Below are 27,462 nucleotides of genomic sequence, written 5' to 3'. Positions count from 1 at the left end.
CGGATTTGACCAATTTTTTTCTCGCGGGCCGCACGGTCAAAATAACAAAAACGGTGCGAACATTTTTTTTTCTAATTCTTTTTTTTTACTATTGTTATCTAATCCAATATCAGTCTTGTTAATTTGAAAGGAAATATGCACTTTGTTAACACTTTAATTATGTAAAATATATTTTTTCAGGATCTTTTCTTGAAATTTCAAATTTTTTTTCAAATTATGTAAGATACTTTTAATATCATTTTACAAAGATAAACAGAAACAAGTATGTTTTTTTTATATGTCGCTTTTTTATAGGAAATTTAATTAAAAGCAAAATCTTTCTTATTACATCCGAGAGTGTTTCTTTGTGATTTAGAGATTTTTCCAGTACAATTAAGTGTATTTATTTTTAAAAATTGGCGCGGATATTTACGCCAGCGTGCCGAAAAAGTCAGCACTTCTCTTTTAACTGTTTTACTTTGTCACTATCCTCATATTCAAAACTGAAATTCTCCAAATAAATATCATCTATCATCTTTTTTAGCAGTGATATTTTTCCTTCAAAAATATATCATAGTCAGTTAAAAAATGCCGAAAACTGCTCTCTTTGCGGAATAACAATGGATTTGTAGAAGAAATATATTATCGGATGTGCTGCGATTCATGGCAATTATTTATGCCTTCCTTTTTAGTAAATTAACATTTCGTTTTTTTGCGTTGGAAACTCACGGGCCACATGAAAATCTCTCTCGGGCCGCATGCGGCCCGCGGGCTGCACATTTGACACCCCTGATATAAAGTATTACCATGTATCCGAGATGTAGAATACATTGTTATTTGTCCATTACATCTCCCAATCCTGTCTTCTGTAGTCGCATCTCCATTTCCACCAGAAGTGCTCAAGACCTTAATATCACATAGAAGACGTCCAATGGAAACACCTCGAGTTTAAAAAGAAAACTGGGGCCCGTTTCCTGGGTCGGGGGTGGAGGCGGGTACAACGGGTCTGTGGAGACCATTAACCCAAAATCCTCACACATTTATCATCTAGATATTTCCAACAGCCGTCTTCAAGTCCCTGCAGAAGTGCACAGACCTGCACTTTTAAAATATAAACCTGGAGCTGAAAACAATCCAGTAATTGATTTAAATGATCTGACAGAATGTAAAAAGAGCATTGTACTTAAAAGTAGTAATCCTCCAGGATCGTACATTAAACGTGTGTTTCACTCACATTCATTAAAACTTAAAACGATGTTAGGCATCATGTTTGATATGATTCTTCTTTTTCATGGCAATAAATTAATAATTATTTATAATTAATTTATAAATGCATTCTTTTTTTCAACTTGTAAATGGGAAGTTAAACAGTAAAGATAAAGAGCGGGTGTCAACCCAGATAGAGGACACGTTTTGGACCTCATCTGGGCCACAGAACCAGATTTGAGAAGCTGGTTTTAATTTTAGGAAGTGTTGCGAGGGCCCCTTGCTGGGACATATCTGCTGGAAATGTGCCATAAGTTCAGGCAGAAACACTTACCCGGGGTCAACGCGCTCAGTCAAAGCCAATACAACTAAAAACTGTAGATACGGGCCAAGTGTTTTTGCTTTCTAATCAAAAGTGAATTAAAGAAGCGATTTGTCTCTAGAAAAACCCCAGTGGTGCCGTTGTGAGCTCTGCTGCATGAGACATATTGTTTTTAATGGGATCTTACCACAGGATGTTTATTTTCCTACTTTACTCAGCAAAAAAGGTCACTTACATGACCACAGTCGGCCTGTTGCTAAAGCTGCTGACACGACACACATAGTTCACCGGGGGGACGGAGTCAGACGGGGGACAGCAGAGACAAAGTACCAGAGTGTGTAGTAACGACTTACATTTACTCCGTTACTTTTACTTGAGTAAGTTTTGGGTAATGTTGTACTTTTAGGAGTAGTTTTGAATCACTATACTTTTTACTTTTACTTGAGTAGATTTGTGAAGAAGAAACTGTTCCTCTTACTCCGCTACATTAGGCTACGTTGAGCTGTTACTTTTCTTTTATCCCTTTTATCCACATACGCGTCAATCTCATGACATCACTGAGTGATTCTTTGGGAAATATTTTTGTTTTTGCATGTTTTGTCACATTTACACAGACTCAAACACACACAGAGTTTCTATGAGTTCATGGGCTTGTTCTAGTACTGCCTGGTTAAAAAAGAAAAGTACAAAGGCTTGAAATTTTGTGCTTAATTTATTTTTTTATTCTGTTATTATTTTATTTATTTTATTATTTGAATTTGAATTACTTGAATTTACTTTAAGATTATTTTAATTTAAGCTATTTTTTTACTTTTTATTATGTTTATTTTATTATTTTATTGATTTAATTTGCCTGAAGATGATTATTTTGTACTTTTGTCTGTTTGAATGGTTGTGTTAAAAAAATAAATCAGACGTTACTCAACAGTTACTCAGTACTTGAGTAGTTTTTTCATCAAGTACTTTTTTACTTTTACTCAAGTAATTATTTGGATGACTACTTTTTACTTCTACTTGAGTCATGTTATTCTGAAGTAACAGTACTTTTACTTGAGTACAGATTTTGGCTACTCTACCCAGCTAATAAACAAGCAGAGGCGATGTGTGATGAGTCCGTCTGTGAAGGCAACACAAAGTGGAAAATCCTTAGTCTAAGAGTTCCAAATAAACAAACCCCCACGCACACGGACTCAGCAGCAGCAGCAGGAAACCAGGGACATGCAGGGACCGAACCGCAGAAGTGGACTGTTGCAGATAAAAGTGTCAACAGCAAGAGTCTGAAACCCGTTTGGCAACGATCTGGAGACTAAACAGAGGAGAGTGTTTGGAAACTAACGCAGAAAACATCCAAACATCATGAGATGGGATCCATGACACTTGGAGAGGTCAGCGAATGTTGAATTGGGCCGAGAGACGAGAAACATACAAACACCGGCATGTGCAGTCAGACGGGAAGCTGAGCCACGGAAAGGCAGCACCTCCTATCGAGGTTCCCAGTAGATACTTTTCTGTATCTATTCTGCCGAAGTTCTAAGCGGCTGAGTCGGGCTGTGATGTCATCACACTACAGGTCACCGACTGGTCGGGGGGTTGGAGTCAGACGTCTGAGTCAGGATGTGACATCAGTGAAAGAGCCATCCTGACGGCGGCTTCTTGTTCATTTTATTCGACAGGCAATGGCAGCAAAAGTCTGTTTCATGATCCAACTCTGAGGTGCAGATGTTCAATTCAATTCAATTTTATTTATATAGCGTCTAATACAACAGAGTTGTCTCTAGACGCTTTACAGAGACCCATACCCAGAACATGTGTTCATTGTGGCAGGGTGGAGGAGCAGCCACACAGCTGATTGGGCACACCTGTGCCCAATCAACCTCTCCACCCGGCCTGGCTACATAAAGGGAGGCTGCACACCAGCAAGAGGTCTCTGCTGGGAGGAAGCGGCTGAGTCTGGAACGTGTGTCTTGGGTGCAAATACACATTTCCTGCACGAAACCCTGTGTCCTCTTTCCTGTCGGGTGACCCCACGGATCTATAATATTAACTGGATACAGTGCCCAAAATGGCCGCCCATTCATTTCAATGCATTCTGCTCAGCCAGCGCATGTGCCGAAAAAATCTCGGACTTCCTGGTTTACTTCCGTGTACACGGGCCCATAGAGCATGCGCAGTTGAGTCACCTCCCATGATGCTCTGGGGCCTCCCATCATGCCCCGGGGCAACATCAATGGCACCGACACGGCCGTGACGTCACGCCCAGAAAGAGACTTTTCTTTGACTTTTCTGGCCGTTATAAAACATTTTTGACGGATATAAAGTCCATGACTTAAAAATATAGAATACAAAGATTAGTAATTGCCGGTGATTACAGCTGGAGGTGTCCTGTGAACAGTTTTAGAGGCTTCTCTTTTACTATTGCGGTCTATGGGAGAAAAGCTTTCTGGGCCCCGTGGGATTTTTTGTTGCAGTACCGCGGCTGGCCACTGGAAAAAATCGGCACACCTTCTGAGCGCGAGACTGGGGGGCTGGGTGACCCCCGTAGCACTAGCCTTGCTACACTACGCTGTTTATGAAGCCAGGCAGGGTGGAGAGGTTAATTGGGCACACCTGTGCCCAATCAGCCAAGTGGCTGCACCTCCACCCTGCCACATTCATAAACCTGGTGGCTGAGGAGAGAATTAAAAAGGCATCTAGACGGGCGATGAGGAATGACAAGATCCACCAGGAGCTCTGTCACTTCATAGCTGCTCACGGCTCCAGCTGACTTTTCAGCAGCGCCGAGACAAACTAAACAAATTAAAAAGCGTCGCCGCTTGAAGCTTCTCTCACTCTCATTTTTTAACTTGATATGGAACACAAGCCACAGACACAGCAGCACATATATCATCTCCTCCAGGCAGAGCCGCCGCAAGGGGTGTGCGAACCGTGCGACCGCACGGGGCCTCGCGCCCCAAGGGGCCTCGCGCTATGGGCCGTTTTTGAAAAAAAAAAAAAAAAAAAAAAAAATTTTTTTTTTTTTTTTTTCGTTTTTTCCCTTATAAATATCAACAGTCACATTCCATTACAGACCTAAATATGTACTAGTCTGTGCATATCAATAAATATATGTGCAATGATGCGCGTGTCTGTTGTTCAATACAACTGATCAGACCAAGCGCAGACACAAGCTGCTCTGATCCAGACGGGGGAGTTGGAACAAACTGTCACACAATGTCGAGAGAACGAGACAGATTCAGGAAATTTCCATCAGGGGATGAAAAAAGAAAAAAACTAAAGAAAATGGAAGAGTTTAATGTCTCTCTGAAAGGCTTGTTTGATAAATTTGTTACAAAAATCACCAATCCGACCGGGTCTCAAGCAGCCGTGGGGCCCCGCGTCGAGGCAAGTCAAATGATGATGAGGCAGGGGAAGGTATCCAGTATTTTGCTAATTGGAGAGTTAAAATTGCGCATATAGACACCCGATCCGACCCAAAAAACCCAAAAATTTTGCGCGCACTCGCTACGCTCACGCGCGAGGGCCCCCCCAGGCCGTTTCGCACAGGGCCTCGCAAATCTCCCAGGCGGCTCTGCCTCCAGGTTCTACATCTTTAGCGTTGTTGTCTTCTCCATTTAGATCACACAATCAAATACGGCACAGCAGCTTCTCCAACCTCCTACTTCTCATCTGGATGTCTAAAAGCAAACGAGGGCAAGGCGAGTGGAGGCGAGTGGAGTCACGCTGAGTAGGTACTAGTAAAAAGCGCCATAAGGCGGTACACCAGGATCTTCGATGCAGAAGTGACCCAGAATGCATTGGAATGTCAAGACTAAGCACCAACCGATTGTCGTAAAAGCTCTTTGCAGCCGCGTGTGACAGCAGAGCCAAAAGAAAAACTGAATCTGCACTAACTGTAGTCACAACACTGATATTTTCGTCACAACGCTTGAATCTATTCAGCCAGTCTGTGAGTGTAACACGTGTGCTCTCATCCAGATGTTCCGGCAACAGGTCGGCAGCAGCACATGCAGCTGTAATTGAACCAATTATGATGGGCGGGGGGCAGGGTCTCATTTCCAGGTGTAACGGGGCTAAAGTGAGCCCGTCTGACATCCAGCTGCGTGGCTACGTGAGCCCGCTCTCGGGAACTGGAGGCTCGTGTAAGCGTTCTGAATACAACCCTGCTTATTCGGCCCGCGGTTGCCATGGGAACTGCCTGCCAAAGGCTAAAGAGAGCTGTGACCTCAGCCTCGTTCAGTCAACGTCCTTTACTTGGTTCGCATCGATATCGGCACAGCTGTCTTTAACCCTCTGGCCCGTGTGATCGATGGGCGTCGCGGCGAAGGGACGTGCAGCAGATCTGCTGTCAGAATGCCTCCAGGAAATAGCCAGAGCCTCAAAATGTTAGAGAGCCCTGAAAACACACTTTCATCAATCCACATTTCATCATGATTAAAGGATGTGACACATCGTGTGATCTATAGCCATCTTCGCTGCAGTCAGACGTCGTACCCGGTGCTTTTCAGCAGCGAAGTGAAAGCTATTCTTACTCTATTCAATTTAAAATTTAAGCTCATTTAACGGTTTGACTGCTGAGCCTGTGATTCTCTGTAATAACATGCGCCCGTGATTCCAGGTCTATGGTGTCTCATCAGAGATCTGGGTTTCCTACAGATTCCTCATGATTTGCAGAGGTGTCAAGTAACGAAGTACAAATACTTTGTTACCTTACTTAAGTAGAAATTTTGGTTATCTAAACTTCACTGGAGTAATTATTTTTCAGACGACTTTTTACTTTTACTCCTTACATTTTCACTCAATTATCTGTACTTTTTACTCCTTACATTTTAAAAACAGCCTCGTTACTCTATTTCATTTCGGCCTTTAAATAAAAAACTATCCAGTTAAATTGCTCCATCCGGATAGAGTGAATTTGGTTGTGGTTGTTTCAGATGTTCTTGTCCAGTTTTGTTCTTACATCCGTTCCCTCAGATTCCTGCAACTAAACTTGGATGTACATTCCAATAAAGGTTAGGATAAATGATAACATGCCTCTGAAGTTTGACTTTTTGCACCATTACAATACTTTGTCATCTAGTCATCATATCTTCTTCTCTCTGAAACACATGTTAATGCTCAATAGTACACATATATGGCTCTTTAATATATTTGCATTATACTAAGATACATTCATTTTCAATGGCTTTTGTCCTTAATGGCTTTTTTCCCCCTTACATTACTTTTACTTTTATACTTTAAGTAGTTTTGAAACCAGTACTTTTATACTTTTATTTGAGTAAAAAACTTGAGTTGATACTTCAACTTCTACAGGAGTATTTTTAAATTCTAGTATCTATACTTCTACCTGAGTAACGAATGTGAATACTGAAGACACCTCTGGGCATTAGAATTGGATTATTGATTGATGGTTGCTCTACCTTATCGTCGACCTTAACCAAAAATCAACCTTTTTTGACCGTAATTCAACAGTGATTGGACATCTTTTGCTATCTGGGTCTTGCTTAACGAAGTCCTCGTGAGCAGGGCTGTATTGCGCTCTTCACTCTCATGAAGAGCGCTTGCATCTCATCTCACTCTATCCGGATAGAGTGAATTTGGTTGTGGTTGTTTCAGATGTTCTTGTCCAGTTTTGTTCTTACATCCGTTCCCTCAAATTCCTGCAACTAAACTTGGATGTACATTCCAATAAAGGTTAGGATAAATGATAACATGCCTCTGAAGTTTGACTTTTTGCACCATTACAATACTTATAGGCAACTAGTCATCATATCTCCTGCTCTCTGAAACACATGTTAATGCTCAATAGTACACATATATGGTTCTTTAATATATTTGCATTATACTAAGATGCATTCATTTCAATGGCTTTTGTCCTTAATGGCTTTTTTCCCCCTTACATTACTTTTACACTTGAAGTAGTTTTGAAACCAGTACTTTTATACTTTTACTTGAGTAAAAAACTTGAGTTGATACTTCAACTTCTACAGGAGTATTTTTAAACTCTAGTATCTATACTTCTACCTGAGTAATGAATGTGAATACTTTTGACACCTCTGATGATTTGTTGCCGCAGCAGGAGAGTTTCAGAAACGTCCGTCCATGAGTCACATTTAGATGGCTAACAGTTTCTCTGTGGGGGCTAATTACACAGCGATTCACCTCCGGGTCTCAGAGCTCCTGCAGTTACAACGGCGCGTTTCTCTATGATGTCAAAGGATATAACCCAGAGGCTGCTCGTAGACGAGACGGGCCTCTCGAGAGTCCATTCAAGTGCTGTTGTCACTCGCTGGTCTCCAGCCGTCCCGCTGGGACCAGTGAACAGATTTGAACATGTTCTCGTGCTCCGCGGAGCAGCTTTACGCTGCACATCTCCCAAAGCCTGCAGTTACTTCTGAATGTCAAACACTGACGGGAGAGGCCCGTCTTTAAATCCGGTGGCGTTCTGAACTTTTTTCATAAAACAGCCCTTTCATAACAGTTTTCCACCAAACTGGTTCCAGGGCTGGTTCTGGTTCTGGGCCAGTGCTGGTGCTGGTTCACGGTTTGCTTTTCCACAGCTCGGGTGTTAAGGGGAGACACGTCATTACATTACATTCTGTGACAAAGTGAGTGGGTCGTCACTATGCCACATCACATTTCCAGTCGTGACCATATGTTTCATTGGTAATTTTATCTTTGCTCAGTGGTCGGCAGACGCAGACCATCCCGGATTTGTTCGTTTTTTCTATCCATTTAAGAGATGTCAATCTACATAACCATCTGCGTAAATCAGGACACGGACCAGTATTCAAACATTTAGCTGTTTATTTGGTTAAAATTGTTTCTGTAACAAGGGTACTCACCATACTTACCTTATGTTCCAGGATCAAAAGGAGGATTTATTGGGTTTAAGTAGTTAAGTATGGGGGTAGAAATATTTTGCTTAGTTATAGAAATTCTTTACGTTTTTTTCTATTGTTTTTATCATGGTTTAGACAATGAGCTTACCCAAAAGTGTGAGATACCAAGGGTGGCGATTTTGTGCAGGGGGTTATTTAAGGCCCTCCTTTAGTCTGTTTGGGAGATTGATGCAGCGGGGTGCATGTGAGATTGCTTTGGTTTCTTTGAGTTCAGTTATGTTCACTATAAAAGTTGACTGAGTTAAGTTTTTTTTCTTTGCAATTTTTTTCTCTTCATATATTTGTTTTAACCAGAGCCGGCCCAATGCATAAGCGAACTAAGCGGCTGCTTAGGGCCCCGTGACCAACCAATATTTGGATTCCTACAAATATTGGAAGCCTTTGAGCATGGCGATCATGTCCATCGAGGACGTAGAAGATGCCTTCATATTTGGATTTATGATAGCGGGATTTCTCCTGATTATCCTCATGATCGGAGGTGGGGGTTTCCTGATGTATCGACAAACGCGTAAGTCATCGGCAGCCGTCTCAGCTCTTTCAAAGCTGCCGGACGTTGCAGAAGGATCAAGCAAAGCGATCAGCGCTCTGACTTTTATGTTTGGGGAGCAGGCCCGTAAGCTGGATGCGATTCTCGAACAGAACCGCAGGCTGGCGGGGGACGTTGAGCTCATTAACAAGATTGATAACAACCTGGAGAAGTTGGGAGCTCAGCTTGGCCGGAATTGATCACAATTCGCCTGATTGGAGTCGCCGCTGATGAACCAGAGACTGAAAGGCAGACGGAAAATTACTGAGGCTGCCTGTTTTCAAAATAATTGCTGATACTATAATCTGCCCTTGACAGAGCGGTCTTAGGCCGACCGCTTCTGGTCACAATCTTTCTGGTGGAATGTAAACAAGATGACTCTGCCTCCCATTAACCCTCCCCTCTCCCACGAACACCTGTGGATCCCTGTTGCAGAACTGTACCGAGCCGCCTGATAACATCAAGGACATTGGCTGAGAGCAGATCTGGGCAGAGGTTCACGGACGGACTCATCGCTTCACAGAGACACTTACTGATAAGCACACACAATTCCCTCAATTCAAACGCGATCACTTGGATGTACTGTGCGGGGACCCCCCCCCCCCCCACACACACACACACCCACATGCAAGTCTCGTGATGTCTGTTGTTCTGTGTGCTGCTGAGGTGTTTTTTTGCAACTTGATACTGTGTATTGTATGATATTCAGTGTGAAGATGTATTTTTTTTGTTTTTGTTTAGGGCCCCATGGAGGCTTGGGGTTATAACATGCAACTTGTGAAAATAAATATCATACATTTTAAAAGACGTCTGCCAACTGCCATCTATCTGCTGTTCTGGCCACACAACCTACAAGGCGTTACTACAAATAAGTTAGGTTTTACAGGAGTTTCATCCCTGCATGATGCCCGTTGATGCTTAAACGTGCTGTTTGTTAGGGGACGGCTGGGAACGCTAAGACGGCGGTCTCAGTGAACGGAGACAGAAACGTCCCACTGTGCCGAGCTTCTCCCTGGAAATGACAGGCAGCACATTATGGATCATCCCATCTCCGCCGGCTCGGCACCAGATGCCGGCCGTGTTGTCTCCGCTGTAATCTCACTGGAATAATAGACTGAGAAGAATAGCTTCAGTCTGCTTATTCAGGCTCCGCGCTGGAACTGGGTTTATTTATTTATTACGGATCCCCATTAGTCCTCACTGCAGTGAAGACTATTCTTTCTGGAGTCCAACATTGCACACATAAAACAATAAAATACAATCCTTACAATTAAAACATAACTAAATCTAAACAAAAAATGATCTGAGATGTAATGGAATTCAACCCTTAAATTGTTGAAACCAGCCAGAACCAAACAACAAAAAATATTCAATTTTACACACTAAGAATTTCAGAATAAACCAACTAACTAAAACCGACGACCTTGCTAAGTACTGCTTTTCTTAATTTATTTTTGAATCTAGCTTTATTGTTTATCATGGTTAAATGTGGTGGAAGCTTATTCTAATATTTTACTGCTCTATACATTGTAGCCTCTTTAGTGCCTTGGTTCTTGGTAGAGGAAGAGGAAAGTGAACACCAGAAGCAGATATGGTTGCAGTATGTTGAGTATTGATGGGTTTTAGATGTGATTACAAATTGATAGGTTTACCAATATTCCGGATGTTGAACCAAAATGTTACCAGGCCAAACACCAGCCTTTGGTCAACTTTCATCCAGGACAATGCAGCATGAATCCACTCAACACTCCTAGCAGAGCAGCGGAGAGCGAGGCGCCGCCCTGTTCTCTGTGAGCTGTAGTTTATCTAAATCTTGCCTTGTAGCACTGGACCATATTGTTGGGCAGTAATCAAGACTGGATAGAACTAAAGAGTGTAATGCCAATTTTACTGTTGAGGCAGTCAAAAGCTGAGCTCTTATTCTAATCATTGAAATATTACTACCGTATTTTCGCGACCATAAGGCGCACATAAAATTATTATTTTTTTTCTAAAATGTGCCGCTGTTGTGCCCGCCCATATGCCCATCTGAACTCTGAATTTATAAATGATTATGTATTCATGATTGGGTGAACATTTTCAGAACAGTAAAGGCCGAAAGCTATAGTCAGTTTTATGAACCCTGCTGCCAACTTCTGGTCATCTCGGCCCGGCCCGAGATAGCAAGTTTATGACCCCAAGAGGGGGGGTCAAAACAGATCAAAGCAAGCAAGGAAAGTTTCTGCCAGGGAAACAGACTCCCTGGGGATTTACGACACCCCCTGGGGGGGGGCCGGATGCAGCGGAGCCCGAAAACCAGACGTCAAAATGGTACTGCTTCTTTGAACCCCCCTTTTCCGCTTCAATGTGCCTCTTTGAACAGGCCGCCGTTGCCTGAACTACAACCCCCAGCATGCCTTGCGTGGGGGGGGTGGCGCCTACAAGCGGCGCGCATCCAATCGCAATGAGGCACCGATGACGTCACCGCAGCGCGCGTAGGATCAAAACCCCTGCCGCTGCTCTTTTTCTCTCTCTTCTCAACTTCATCTCATCGGCGCTGGATCTTCGGCTCCAGGCCAAAAGATCCCACCTCTCTCTCCCCCCGGGCTGGGGGGAGGCAGGAGGCCTGCTCGGACCGGGCCCTGCGGGGTCCGGTCGTTGAAGCGGCGGTCCCCCGGGGAGCCTCCGGCTTCCACTAACTCTGTCCTCTAAGTTCACAGATCCAAGCTTCCGACGCCCACGCGCTCCCGGCAACCAGATCGGGACACAGCTGCGACTCAGACTGAACCCCCCTCCCCGCTCCGAGCCCCTGTCTGCCAACCGGCGCAGGGATCGGGGACGGACGGCCGGCGTCTCGCCCGGCGTGAGCTCTCCCGGGGCCCGGACGGCCGTGCGTCGGCGACCGGCGCAGAGAGGGAAGCACGGCAGGAGAGACCGGTCCCCCGCCGCGCCTAGGAATGCGTGTGAGCCTCCGTTTTGGTCCGGAACCACGGCCCGGCACGAGGCGGCCCCGCCGCTGTCTAATCCGTTTCAGGGGAAGGTTCGGGACGCGATAGCCTTACTGCGAAACCCCAGCAGGACCGCGAACCCAGTCGACAAACCCGCAGGCACCCGATTCCGGATCCCAGAGGAGACGTGAGCCCGCGTAGCAGTGATCAGTAGGATTTAAGAGTGTTCAGAACTGTGTGTGAGATTGTGAGACCTGGGTTATCAGTAACTTAAGAGTGTTACAGAGCTAAATCTGTGTTCAGAGCTGAGATTACATCATCATTGTTATCATTATCATGTTTGATTATTTGGTAGTCGTTGTTTTCTGCCGTAGGCACGTTTTAAATGCTGCGTTCGCCATCCGGTCCGATTGCACGTGGCCCAGAGGGCGCGTCCATCTTTAAAAGACCACAGGAGCCCCGTTTGAACTGTAGATGTTCTGTATCTTCGTTATTATTGCTTGATTTCTTTTTTTGTTTTCATTCCATGCATTTAACGTTTATGTTCCATTTTATTGATTGTTGTTTTTCTTGTTAGTTAATGGTTTTATAATAATGTCGTGTGCCATCAGATTTATTCGGGTATTTATTTACATCCCTTTTGATACCCGTATGTAAATAAATTCTGATTGATTCTTAATGAGTGGTTATGTTATTTCATGCAAGATTTGGTCACAAGTTGATTTGTTTAAGCAGAGCCCAGTGTTCGGATATCACGCCTTCACTGTTATTCTGTAAGATTTGCTGTTCTGCAGGATAATTCAGAAATCATATGAGACTGATTTTCTGCTGTTTTAGTTATCGAATTCCATCGGAGTAAGGCCTGGTGGTGGTGCCCCGAGAATTATCATTTTGATTTGGATTTGATAAATAGTCAACTTTATTAATTATTAATAATTATTAATAATATTCATTAATAGCCTTGAATAACCAATCAGCCAAGCTACCCGAGTCGCACAACACCGCCCGCCCTATGAAACGGTGCGCCGTTTCTATTACCTGTATTACGGTAATGTGAGGCGGAGCCACCATGAGAACGGTAAAGGGAGAAGGGGGCGGCTGAGTCCGACTGAAAGCAGTAGCGCTGGCGGAAGAAATGAAAATTGAACATTTTCATGGAGGTCAGTCTTGGTGCTTTCGCTTCATGAAACGGTGCCAGCGCACCAGCAGCGCCCGGCGGATTATATGGAAAAGATGGAGAGCTTCCGCTCATCCTGCAGCCGACACATCCCCGACATGGACGAGGTGCCGCTCACGTTCCACATCCCGGAATCACACGGTGGAGTTAAAGGGGACCACCGCGGGTGAGAGGACCGGGACCACAGAGGGGGAGCGGACGGGGAGCCGACCGGGTCCAGCGCGGTTGGGATCCGCACAACGGGGTATGAGAAGTCGTAATTTACTGTTGTGCTTGCCTGCCACGCTGATGGACAGAAACTGCCGCCAATGGTGATTTTTAAAAGAAAAACGTTGCCTAAAGAGACTTTTCCAGCCGGAGTCATTATAAAGGCGAATGAAAAGGGCTGGATGGATGAAGAGATGATCGAGTGGCTGAGGCAGGATTATGTGCGGCGACCCGGTGTTTTTTTTTTTATTCTTTAATGTGGACACAGAAGATGAAGACTTTGAAGGGTTTGATTGATGTGAAAAGTGAAATAAAATATCAAACTAAGTTTTGCTCCCGCTCTTTTTTTAAATAAGCACACTGCTTGTGTGTGTGTTCTGCAGCGCGTGTGTGTTTTGCGTCGCGCGTGTGTGCAGCTCCGTCTGTGTTGACTGCGCCTTTTGGGTCAGTGCGCCGTATGTGTGTTTAAAATCCAAAAATTACACACAAAACTGAGGGTGCGCCTTTTCACACGGTGCGCCGAATGGTCATGAAAATACGGTACTCATTTTAGATACAATTTTATTGATATGTGAAGACCAGGAAAGTGTTTCATCAATGATCACACCCAACAACTTGTTGGGTTAGCGGAGATCTGCCACCTTTGTAGTCGAGGACCACCGTTGGTGGGATTAAACATGCAGAAGCTGAACCGCTGAGCTGACTGAACGAGACGCTGACTGATGTTTCTGCAGAATCTAATCCCATCCAGGATGTTCTGGAGGGTCGTGGCCGGCCACAGGTGAAGGGTGAACCTTCATCTCAAAGCGGCAGGGCTCCAAATAAAACCATCTCTTCTTCTGGTGTCAGCAGACACATGAAAGACGACCCTGCTGCCGCCTCACATCAGGCGGTGCACGTGGACTCGTTGGCATTTCAGTAAACAAGCGGGTCTTAGGAGCAGCTTTGCTCTTTTTGTCTCATGTTCTCAAAGTGGATTTGACGGCGTGCAGGATGTTGTGATATCATCACAACTGCAGATGAACTCCTCTGCTGCAGATATCTGTGAACCCACTTAACTATTGTAATTGTAATTTATTTAGTTCAACAGGGACAGTGCACAATAAGACATTCATCTTGTACAAGAGAATATGCATTGTGCCAGGTTGTAGCAGCTTGCTATTTTCCACCTGTAGTCCCTCGGCAGGTTGATGGAATAGTACACAAAAATTAGTATAGAAAAAGAAAAAATAAGTAAAAGAGCAGAACAAAGCAAAGAGACCATAGATAAAATAGATAAATAGAAACATGGAAGCAGATTCAACAGAGCATGGGATCTGTCAGATGTTGGCACCTAAGATTTCAAGCTAGGCTGCCCCCCCAACACACACACACACACACACACAACACACTTATAAATGTAAATGTACACACACTTGTCTTGACAGTAACCAACGCTTGGCAAGATGTGAGAAGGTGTGGGGACTTCTACATGAAATAATGTCTGTTGGAAGAGTATTCCAGTGAGTCATTGCAATACAGGAGAATGTTTTTGTGTTGGTAATAAGATAATGGTGGGGGGTATAGATCCAAGCTACAAATATGAGAAAAGACAAGTGTTTTGCTCAGCGAGATGAATGAACCCAGATTCAACCCCATCTCTGCTCGGCCCGGTTCCTCTCAGGTGCCGTCAGATTATTTGAGGAAGTAAATTGGCCTCAGCCAATAATAAATCACAGTCCAGCTGGAAGGTTGCGCAGCTGAATTCGTCTCATATCCCGCCCTCTACACGCCCACTTCATACCATAAATGGGCAATGCAAAGTAGTATTTGCATATGAATGAGCCTGCTGAGCATGCGCAGTGGCTTCCTGCAGCTTGTTTGTGCGTCAGGATGAATGAACGTGTCGAGCCACCGTGCCACTAAATTTCACGGAGACTGAGATCGAGATGTTGAGGATGAGGAGGAGGCCAGGAAAACAACATTATTTGGTGGTCACAGTAAAAGTAGAAAAAGTATATAAATAGTATAAAATAAAGCGAGTGAGTGGCAGCACGCCGTTGCTGCGCTAAACGCTGTGAGTGCCACGGCGCAACAGGGGGGACATGTCCCCCCGTCTTTTCAAAATCATGTTTTTGTCCCCCCCACTTTTTACAGTTTAAAAACTAATGGTAGGCTCAACCTGTAATTGCAAATCATCAAGACACTCTGTGCGAAGGCGATGCGAAGACGGCCCGGCAGCCCCGCTCCCCCTCCCCTCAGAGCTGCTCAAAGCTGATTTATGGTTCCGCGTTACACCAACGCAGAGCCTACGGCATAGGTGCGCGTCGCCGCATACCCTACGGCGTAGGCTCTGCGTCGTTTTAACACAGAACCATAATTTAGGCTTACCCGCACGTAAAGGTTTCACGCGCGCGTAAAACTCGTTATATATATAAAAAAATCTGTGTCCCTTTAGGGGCTCCGTAGAGTGGCCCGGCACTTATTTGTTCCGTCCTCAGTCACTCTACGGTTGGAAGCGGCCGGTGGGTGACTAGGAAGTGCCCGGGACGGCGCCCGGGACAGCGCCCGGCACCGCGGCTGCAGCAGCAGAGTCCTGACTGACGCTGAGCTTCAAACACAGAGGGACACGATCGGCGCTATTATATTATAAGACTGATATGTGATGACATTAAGAGTATGACATGAATCTGGCTTCATTTCACCACCTCACCGCCTGCGTCGCCATTTCCCCATATCTTAAGAATGTTCCTACAGGAGGGTCAGGGTTGGCGTATTTTTCGGTTGGTTTTTTCTTTTTAAATCCCAACCTTTGCGTAGAAGCTGGCTTGCGCATCTTTCAAGCCCTGTTTTGTGCGCAAGCAAGCTTTATAGATGAGGCCCCAGAGCTGGGGAACGTGGAGCGCAGACGTGAAACACACCTCATGGTAGGTGATGGAGGAAAGTGGACCCGACAGAGACCAGCAGTACTCGAATAAGGACACTGCACCATCAGGGGCTTTTATTGAAAAAGAAAATGGGACTTGAGCAATTGGGGCATTGTTGAATTACTAGAAATTACTCTAATCCTGATTAAAATTATTTTAGTATGCATTTCTTAAAGCACCATTAGATGCTTTACATTCAGAGTTTGCATGTGTATTTCAGTTTCGACTATTCATTTTTTTATTTTTTTATTTAACCTTTATTTAACCAGGAAGTCCCTTGAGATGAAAATCTCTTTTTCGGGGAGACCTGGCCAAGATAGCACACCATTACAGCTACAAAAATAATTTAAAAAAAAAGAAAAACAACATGTTAAAAACAGACAAAGAACAACAGACACATACAACAAAATCCAGTTTAGAAATAGCAATTGCCAAATCATTAAGCTGTATCATTAAGCTATTATTAATTTATTATTAAAGTTATTAATAGTCTAAATGATCCTCTTGAAAAAGAATTACAAACATGACAAACCTCCTAAAGACTCAGTTTTAATGTTTTTAAAACAGACAGCCCAGAGAAGATGTAAACGTTCCCTCTTCCGCTTCACAGCCCAGCAAAGTCGTCTAATTGATCCTCTGCGATCCAGTTCAGCTGGAAGATGCATCTGTCCGCCCCGAGGCCACAGCATCCTCCGCCGCTGCTGTTGCACGGCGTCTCCGTGGCTCTTTCAAAGCTGCAGGGCCGACGGCAGCCAGAACAAGAGCTCCACTGAGATCCATCTCCACGAGAACAGAGGGAGGATGTTCTTCCTTACGTTTTAACTGTGTCCTCACACCAGCAGCTATGAATTTACATCTTCAGCTCTGTGCTGCGCTGTATCTCACCAACGTCGCTGATAAAACCTTCCACAGAGAGAAAAAACAGCTCAACCTCTCAGGCTGTTGCATAAATCACAACAAGTGGCTCAGACATATGGCATTAGTCAACGAATAAACAGCAGCATATTTCAGCCTTTCAGGTGTGGTTTCCTTTCTGGATCCGATGCTGTCAGCAAGGCCCAATCCTAATACACCCCATACTTTTCTTCTCTAGCCCTACTTTCTGTCACTCGCCCTTCTTTTCTTCACTACCCCTAAAAAAGAAGGAACAGATTTTAGGGCACTTGAAATCTTCCCAGGGCCCTGTCCCAATACGCCCACTACCCCTACTTTTCATCCCCACTCCTAATCAGGAAGCTGAGAGCCAAAAGCTGTTTTAATTTCAGCTGTAGCGCTGTTAATATGCCACTTTATTAAGTTTTAATATTTTTTCAGGCGTAAAAGTAACCGTTAAGATCCCCAACCTGTGCTCAGTTTATCCAAATAACGCCTGTTAAGAAATTTGGTCTGATGTTTTCGGCAATGATGAGACCGGGGCGCAGCAGCAGCAGCTCACGTACAGGATTGATCGCCAGGTCAACCTGCGCCGTCTTCCCGGGGAGAAACCTGCAGCTCTGTGGAGAATTACCGCTGGCTGAAATAAATCATTTAGGAAGATAAATGTTGGTTTAATAGATGAAATCTAACAGTTGTAGCTACACCTGTTAAGAAATTTGCTCCGAAAATTTCGGGATTTCTGTCTGCCCGCCGGCTTCGGGAGCTGATTAATGGTTCCGCGTTAAATCGACGCAGAGCCTACAGCGTAGGGTACGGCGTACGGCACGCGTCGCTGCGTAACCTATGCCGTAGGCCTGCGTTGGTGTAACACGGAACCATAAATTCTGGCGAGGTTGCAAAAAACGGACAAAAAAGTGAAACTAACTAAAAATATTGATTTTATTCACTAAAAAATAAGAAATGTCCACCATGTTTTTTTTTTGGATTCAGTCCGCAAATGACGACGAAAAGCATTCTGGGAAATTTTTTGGTCCCTTGGTCAGCGAGTGAGGATCGCAAATCCCTCGCTCCGTAGGGACAATTCATAGCCACTAGCCCTCGTTTTCTCCACTCCCCCTAGGTGAAAAGAGGAATTGGGACACCACTACCCTCATGGGAACGCGCAAAATTTAGGGGTAGTGATGAAAACGAGGGGTAGGGGGAGTATTGGGACATTGAGACACAAATCAGGCTGTTTCATTACTTTTGGAAGTTTTAAATACACTCTCGTGAGTCCATCAAGTGTTTATAACTCATATCAACTCACTATATTTGTACAGCACCAGTTTACAACAAAAGCCACTTAAAGGCGCTTTACGCCGAAAGCATCACTTTCAATTCAGTCCAAATGGCCCAAGATTGCAGTGCATCTCCACCTTGGTGTCATCCTCCTTTCTGAGCGCACAAGGTGACACCGGAGGGGAAAAAAACACATGAACAGAGAAAAACCTCCTGCGGAGTCTGACTCTGGGGGGCGGGGGGGCAACCATCTGCCAGCTGGAAATCTGAGATGAGAGGGAAACAACAAACACCAAGATCAGATCAGAGGTTTCTGACTATGACACACAAGAGAGAACAATGTTCACAATGATGATGATGATTTGGGAAAGTCAGACTAGGACCACCAATTCCAGGGCCTGGCAGGAATTCTGCTGGAAGAACATAAAAAGATTCTTTAGCACTCCAAAACTGAAATTTAAACGGCAGGGTTTCCAGAGTCAGGATATATGCTGGAAGCAGTGTGGACAGGCAGCCTGAGAGCAGTGTTCCTGTTGGGATATTAGTCCTTTAAACGAGGAAAGTGTGATATTGTAGTAAAAATAAATGATGACTATGTGTTTGGCTGCTGAGATCATAGATGTCTCACCTCTGCTGGTGAGCGGCTGACTTCCCGCTGTCAGCTCGCTCGCTCCCAACAGGGTTTTAACAGTGCACGTTTAAAACAACCATGACTTGCTCAATGTTTTTAACAATTTAAAACGGTTTGGTTCGTTATAAAGGTTTTGACACAGCATACTTCTGAAGATTGTACAGCGGAGCCACGACCGCGGACGTTCATATGACAATAAACATGCACATGGTTTTTATATCAGTATTTAGGCTCCTAAAACAATTTTAGTAATAGTTTTACTATTATGTATACATGAGATATATATATATATATATATATATATATATATATATATATATATATATATATATATATATATATAAATAAAATAAAAATACAGAATTATTTCTGATATTGCGTTACATTAGCAACTATGGGAAACGCCCCCAGCTAAGATAAGTTGAGAGAGATGAGAAAAAGAGTTTGTCATAAAATTGTCAAGGGTGTGGAGGATAGGACCCAGATGCAGGAGAAAGGAGTTCCAAAAATGTGATTTATTTTATCTTAAAAGGAACCCTGGCTATTAAGACATGTAGTCCCTAATTAGCCACAATTGTTCTCTTATACTAAAATATGTTGTTAGAAACACATAAAATAATCTAATTGCTTTAAAAATCTACAATGTTTATCACATATTTTGACCTGCGGGAGGCGCCATGTTTTACCTGTGCAATGCATTCTGGGGGCGATGACGTAGAGCGGTGGCTCTGGGAAGATAAGCCGCGTTAGTTTAACTGCGACAGGTATCCAAAACATAGATGAGCAGCACTCTCCCGGCTGTGGAGGCTGACGAGGGAGCCCATAAGACGTCTCGGTTCAGGCAAACTGGATCAAAGTTCTGTGATGCACGGGAGATCTGCAAAAATGATCAATGTCGTGCGCATCTGACCAGTGCATTAGGCTCCTGCGTAGATGGCGTAGCCTACGGCGTAGCCTGCGTAGCCTACGCCGTAGCCTGCGTAGCCTAGGCCGTAGACGGCGTAGCCGGGGCTTTAGAGCCTGCAGCGCTCCGTCATCCGCTCTCCGCTCTCGCCGCCGCCGGGATGAAGACGCCGGTGGGCAGGAGGCACGTTTGGGTGGGCATAGCCCACCCCTGCCCCCCCCTAAAACCGGCCTCGGTGCTGGGTGATGACAGACCAGAGGCTGAGGGGACTGGCCCGGGACTTTGACGAAACGGGAGGCGCAGACTTCGCTTCAAATAGGCAAGAACATCTTTATTTCATTTAATGACACTAGATCTGTCTGGGGTTTTTATTGTAGCATCGGCTATCTGCTAGTTGAAACGTGTGGTCGGTTAGTCTATCTGAGTTTTATGGTGTTTTTGTAGTTCATGCTGTATGGGGCTTCACTTTTTTTTTTTTTTTTTTACTTTTTTGTAGGTGCGCCGTCACCTTAATGTTTATCTGTGTTTTGATCTGTGTTTCTGGTGCGCCGTCACCTGTTTAGCTGTGTTTTCATCTGTTTCTGGGTGTCAAAACAGTGTACGGGGGTTAGCAGTGGCCACCGTCTGACGTCACTACCCAGAATGTAAACAACAATGGCGACCTACGAGTTAAATTATATTTTCAAATTTTATAAAAACAAAGACATCAAAAAGGTTTTTTATATCACATTGTTATAATTGATACCAACATTTATCTTTTAAGACCTACATGTCTTAATAGCCAGGGTTCCTTTTAAAACAAAGAAAAGCGCTGCTTAGCAGAATACAAAAAAAGGCAGAATATGAACATGAAAAAAACAATTCTGAAACATAGAGGGAAGGAAACAGTATGGACCAGCAGGAAACCAGGGGAGGAGACGAGACAAGATATACACAGAGGGCTTAACGAGACACAGGTGCCAACAATCAGGGCAGATGGGAACAAAGGAAATCAAGACATAACTGAAACACAAAGACACGGGTTTCAAAATAAAACAAGAACTAAACACCAAAACTGTGACCAACTCAAAAACGTGACAGAAATCATTATTGGAGTCAGTCAAACCTCGTTACACGACTATGCTGCATGTTGACGTTTGGTTCCTCACCAACAAAAACAACGTCATTTTTTAGTTAAACTAAAAAAAAGACTTTTTTGTTGGTAAGGAACCAAACCGTTTATAACACGGTTCAGAAACTGACGTGTTTTTAGCAATGATGGCGAGAAAAGCCCTCCCGATGAGAGATTTGGCTTTACAGATTCTGTTTCTTTTATTCTCAGATTCTGGGTTTTGATTCGCAACACATGGGGTTGAAATGACGTCCCTGACTCGACGAGGATCAACTGATTTTTGGTTTCACATCACACATGTCTCCTTATGCCCTTAATTTGTCATATATTAAAGGAAAAATGTCTCATTTGATCGTGAGAGGCAAAGACGGGAAGCTCAGACTGGATTATGATGATGCTGGTCCTCATCCAAACTCTTTCTGCAGCATTTTTGGGTCAGCTGGAGGCTGTTGAGGCTGTTAAAGGCCAAATTTCAAGGTGAGAAGCATCAAAAGCTCGCGCTTCAGAAGCTCCAACGTAAACAGATATGACTGATATTTTTGATAAGGGACAATGACAACCTTCTAACTGCCCCCATTTAGCTTTCCACCTTCAGTCAGGTGTCGCTGCTCACCGTCTGACCTTTGGTTTTTAGAAGTGATGGCGAGAAAAGTGTCAGAGATTTGGGTTTGTGGTTTACAGATTCTCTTTCTTTTATTCTCCGATTCTGGGTTTTGATTTGCAACACATTGGTGTCAGGGATGTGCGGGATAGGCCCCAGATGAAGGAGGCATTCCAAAATAAACATGTTTTATCAACTTAAACAAAACCAAAAGCACTGCTGAGCAGGATACAAAAAACAGATCAAGAGCATGAACATAAACATAAAAAAAAAACATGGAGGAAGAAACAGTATGAACCAGCAGCGAAAGACAAGACAAGATATACACAGAAGGCTTGACGAGACACAGGTGCCAACAATCAGGGCAGATCGGAACAAAGGAAGTCAAGACATAACTTAAACACAAAGACACGGGTTTCAAAATAAAACAGGAACTAAAATACCAAAACTGTGACAAGGTCCATGTTGGAGGCTGCTGCTTGATGAAGAGACAAGACTTCCTCCAGTTTGCTCCGATTGCAACCTTACATCCAACAACTGATGTGACGGGAACACAAGACTCATTTCCCCTCTCGTCGTGCTGGTAAAGTTTATAATCATATCCACTATCTTATGTTGGTATCCACTAGACTGCATTGCAATGGTTTAGGCAGTCCTTAATCTGTCCATGAAGAGGTCCCGGAACATCGAGAGGGTACTGGGTGGGGGGGGGGCCTTGGGGGAGGTGCGTTCCCCCCCCCGGGAAATTTTTTGAGCATAATGCATTTAAATGCATCAATCTGGTGCACTTTGGAAAGCTAGAATAACAATAAAAGGGTGTCTGCTGCCTTAACTTACCTTGGAAACATAGATATCCTCTCCGGAGCTTCTCTACCCGGCTAAACTTATTCTCCGCTCCTCTGTTTGTTTGAGCACAGAGCATGCACAGCCTTCACCGCTGACTGGCTATCCAGTTGAACCTTCTCTGTCATGGGTGGTGACCTGTCCTCTTCTCATTGTACATGTTACCACTTGGGTCAATTATAGCCAGGCTATAATTCTTTCCTTTCATTGTTATGCTGATGATCTACAAATCTATCTACCAGTGAATCCAAATGGTGCATGTTCTTTTCCTGGATGTATTGCTGATATTAAGCAGTGGTTGGCCCAGAATTGTCTTCATTTAAATGATAACAAAACTGACTGTATTGTGTTTGGATACTGTGACGGCCGGACTCGGAACCTTGACTTCAAAGATCAGTTCAACCGTTAGAAATCTGGGAGTCACCTTTGAAAGTCATCTGAACTTTGACAAACAAATCAACAATGTGGTGAGGACTAGTTTTTTTCAGTTGTGTCTCCTGGTCAAAGTTAAAATGTTTTTAAGTCAACATGACCAGGAGAAGGCTGTTCATGCCCTAATTAGCGCACCCTTGGACTATTGCAACACACTTTTATGTAGGAGTCTCCCACTCTTCTCTTAATCACCTTCAACTTGTGCAAAATGCTGCTGATGTCTTTTAACCAACTCTCCATCGGCTTCCCGTCCTTTATTGAATTGATTTTAAACTTTTGATGTCTGTTTTTAAAGCTCTTAACGGCCTCGTACCCTTGTATTTATCCAAGCTTTTAACTGTTCTTAATCCCGGTAGAGCGCTGAGGTCAACTCATGCTGGAAGTCCCGAGATCAAGATATAAACATTGCAGTGGCCGAGCGTTCTCTTCCCCCCCCCCCCCCCCCCCCTCCTCAGGCTCTGGAATAAACTCCCCACCGAGATGCGGTTTATTTCTGACCTCTACATTTTTTAATCTAGTAGTGTGATGAAAATTATCTTATTAGTTTTTGTCGTATTTTTTTGTTTTACTGTTTTTTTTTATGTTCTTATTTATCCTTTTTGTTTATTACTTGCCGTAAAGCACTTTGGCACACAGAAAGGCTGTTGAAAAGTGCTATATAAATAAAGTACATTACATCTTGTGGAAGATGTCTGTGTGACATCTCCAGGGCCGCGGTGCCGTTCCTCAAACTCCTATTGTTATTAATTTAGTTTATTGTGGCCTGGGTTCCGGGTTCTCCCTTGTCGGCCTCTGGTCTCTTGGGTGGCACCTCCACTATAGTTACAGTTCAGGTGGAGCATTGATACACATACACACACATAGCCACACAGACATACTCACACACACACACACATACACACACATAGCCACACAGACACACATACACACACATAGCCACACAGACATATACACACACACACATAGCCACACGGACATACACACACACACACACACACACACACACACACACACACACACACACACACATATAGACATATACACCGGCTTGTTCACCTGCATGTTTGCTCTGTAGTTTTGGGGGTTAGTTAATCGCCGTAGTTTAGCTCAGATTGTGATTGGGTCTTGGGACCTGGGACGGTTGCTGCTCATGTTTCTGACGGTTCTGTTTTTTTGCAGATTTCCAGTGCTCGACGTGCGCCTCCATGTGCGTTCTCGCGTCTTGGATTAGCAGGGGATGTCACCCCCCCCTTCCCAAAAAAAAAAAAACTGGGTTTGTATCTGTATATATATGTATGTGCATGTATGTGTATATATGTATATATATATTAATGAGATAAATATATTAACAATGCACATATATATGCCTTAGTTTCTTACTAGCATGGTATTAACCATTAATATTTGTGCAGACAAGTTAAAAAAAATTTTTTTTTTAATTTAGTTTATTATAACTTAGTATGTGTTGTCCGTACAACAAGAAGTAAAATAACATTTCCCAGCAGCACTGATACCTCCTGACGGATCACTGAGCAACACTTTTCCTTCGACTAGTCACACAAACTACAACTGTTGGACTTTAATAAACTCACAATCCCAAAGCTTCTGTTCCCATGACGGCCAAACGAGGAGAGATCGGTCTCTGACGAGGCCCAAATGTTGTACACACTGCTTACGTTTAGAAATCAGCGTAATGTGGAAACACGCAGCCGTCCAACCTTCATCTGTTCAGGTGTACATCATTAAAGTCACTTAAGTTAATTTCCCAGCTCTGATGTGATTGCACCGCCAGATTACTGAGCAGGAGGAAAGGTGGTGGGAGGGAGGGGGGGATGTGTGTGTGTGTGTGTGTGTGTGTGTGTGTGTGTGTGTGTGTGTGTGTGTGTGTGTGTGTGTGTGTGTGTGTGTGTGTGTGTGTGTGTGTGTGTGTGTGTGTGTGTGAGTGGGGGGGGGGGGGGGGGTCCAGAGGGTAAGAGAGACGGAGGGAGAGACAACAAGAAATATGTGCAGCAACATCTCAGGAGTCTGGTCGGCAGACAGAGACTGATGTTGAAATTCAGATCACGAACAGGCCTGCAAACCCTGCAGCTCACCGGGGGGGTCGGCGGTGGGGGGGCGGGGGGGATGGAGAGGCGGAGGGGGAGGGGGAGCAGCTGAAAGGGGGCATATCGCCACCTGTCGTAACCAGTTTGACACACTTTTGGACAACGAACCGGTCTTTCCTGTCCTTGTATACTGGGACAAGGACAGTCCATCCAGCCGTCCATCATCCATCCATCTTTCATCCATCCTTCCATCATCCATCCATCATCCATTCATCCATCCACCCATCCATCCATCCTTCATCCATCCATTCATCCATCCACCCATCCGTCTATCCTTCATCCATCCTTCCATCATCCATCCATCCTTCCATTATCCATCCATCCATCCTTCATCCATCCTTCCATCATCCATCCATCATCCATCCATCCAGCCATCCATCTGTACATCCTTCATACATCCATCAATCATCCATCCATCCATCTAATCCCAGCAGGGAAACTCCCTGTTTAAAAGTTTAAACTAAAACTTATTTAATAATTTCTTTAAAACAACAGACAAATGTATAACTTACAGAACAAGCTGGTAAAGAAAATAGCAACAAGAATTAAAGCTGCAAGCAGCGATGAACGGCCCTCGCACACTTGTGCACGTTCAGGCTGCAGTGGAAGCTTGTATGACTTGCATGTAGATTCTTCAGGTCTGGACATTTCGCGGATGACACCACCCACGACTCTCTGTGTCAAACCAAAGTTATGGCAGAAAGTAGGAACAATCAAATATGGACCAATCAGATGAAGGGGGGGCGCGCTTTTTGGCGTCTAGCGTCGCCACGGTAACGCTTGACTGAGAAAAGTAATGCGCGTCGTCGAAGGATCGAGACGCACATTTTGATGTATAACACACCTAGGTGCACGTTACGGTTCGTGCACACACACACACACACACACACACACACACACACACACACACACACACACACATGCATGATCATATACATACACGCACACACACACACATAGACATACACACTGGCTTGTTCACCTGCAATGCTTGCTCTGTAGTTTTTGGGGTTAGTTAGCGGTAGCTTAGCTCAGACTGTGATTTGGGTTGATTGCTGCTTGTGTTTTGGTCGGCTCCGTGTTGGTTTTGTTGGTTTTGTGTTTTGTTTGTGGTTTTTGTTGCAGATTTCCAGTGATTGACGTGTGCCTCTGTGTGTTCCTGCTTCCTGGATTGGCAGTGGATGTCAGCCCCCCCAACCCCCCCCCAAAAATAAAAAAATAAAATAAATATCACTGGGTTTGTATGTATATATTTATGTATGTATGTATGTGTATGCGTATGTAGGCGTATATATGTATATATATTAAATATAGCAATAATGCCTTTGGTTTTTACCTACATGGTATCAATCATTAATATGTGTGCAGACAAGGTAAAAAAAAAAAAAAACGGTTCGGGCGAAGAAGCGGCTGAAGCAATGGCATAAATTGCACCAAAATTACGCGATTAATTCAAAATGGCCGACTTCCTGTTCGGTTTCAGCCATGGCGCCAAGACACTTTTCTTTAAGTTGCGACATGATACAGGTGTGTACCGATTTTCGTGCAGTTACGTCAAACCGTATTGTGGGGCTTGAGGGTGTAAATAAAAAGTTTGGGATTTTATTTGTTCATTAAAATGAATGTGAAGAAATAAGCACATGTCAAGAATTTATTAATGATTTAATACACTATATCTGCGTACTATTTGTTTTTCATCATGTCCCTGTTGGAATATCGCTGCGTCTGCTTTTGGGTCTGTTCTGTAGTTCCTTCATATAAAAGGAAAGAAATGGTGCTGAAAACAGAGCTGAGAGGAAGAGAAGGGAGGCGATGCACTGAGGAAAAAGTTAACTGATTAATATTGTGGACCTGAGATCCTTGTTTTGGCATGAACAGATAAGAAAGGTTACATAAACAGAGAAGGAGAAAGAGAAAAGGGCAGGAGAGATGGCATTTGCTGTTAGTTGCTTCTGCAGAAACTGCCTTGAACAGTTTCCTCTGCATCACCCAGTCCACGAATCACTATGGCAACAAACATTTCTCCTCTGCCTCACCTTATTTAGAATAACAACAAAGTCCCAGCATCCCTCTCTGCGTCTCTCTCTGCGGTGCTCTCACTGAGGAGAAAACACTCCAGCTTTTCAGAAATCAGCCTGGTGTTTGAGCGACTGCGTCCCGCCCTGCGTCCGTCATCCAGAAGAGCCGAGCGATTCATCGAGGCCATCAATGCCAGCAAGCAGGAAGAGTGACAAAACAACGCTCACTGACGTGCGAGGTTGCTTTTAATAGCAGGTATAAATAAACCGTAAACTGCTGCTCGCCGGCGAGCCCGTTCAGAAACAGACCGAGCCGATGGAAGAGCTCGTTGAGAAGGACGGGCATCTGTCCTCAGATATCTGTCTGCCGGTTCTTCTGCACCGACTTCGGTCAAAACTACACATTTATACACATTTATAACATGTTTATAACATGTTTATAACCCAAAGGGGGTTAGGTTCAGTTATTTACTAATTTATAACATGTTTATAACACATTTATAACATGTTTATA

The sequence above is a fragment of the Cololabis saira genome, chromosome 13 (assembly GCF_033807715.1).
Source record: "Cololabis saira isolate AMF1-May2022 chromosome 13, fColSai1.1, whole genome shotgun sequence".
Lineage (NCBI taxonomy): Eukaryota > Metazoa > Chordata > Actinopteri > Beloniformes > Belonidae > Cololabis > Cololabis saira.
The sequence above is the reverse complement of the archived record's forward strand: the minus strand, read 5'-3'. Positions refer to the sequence as shown.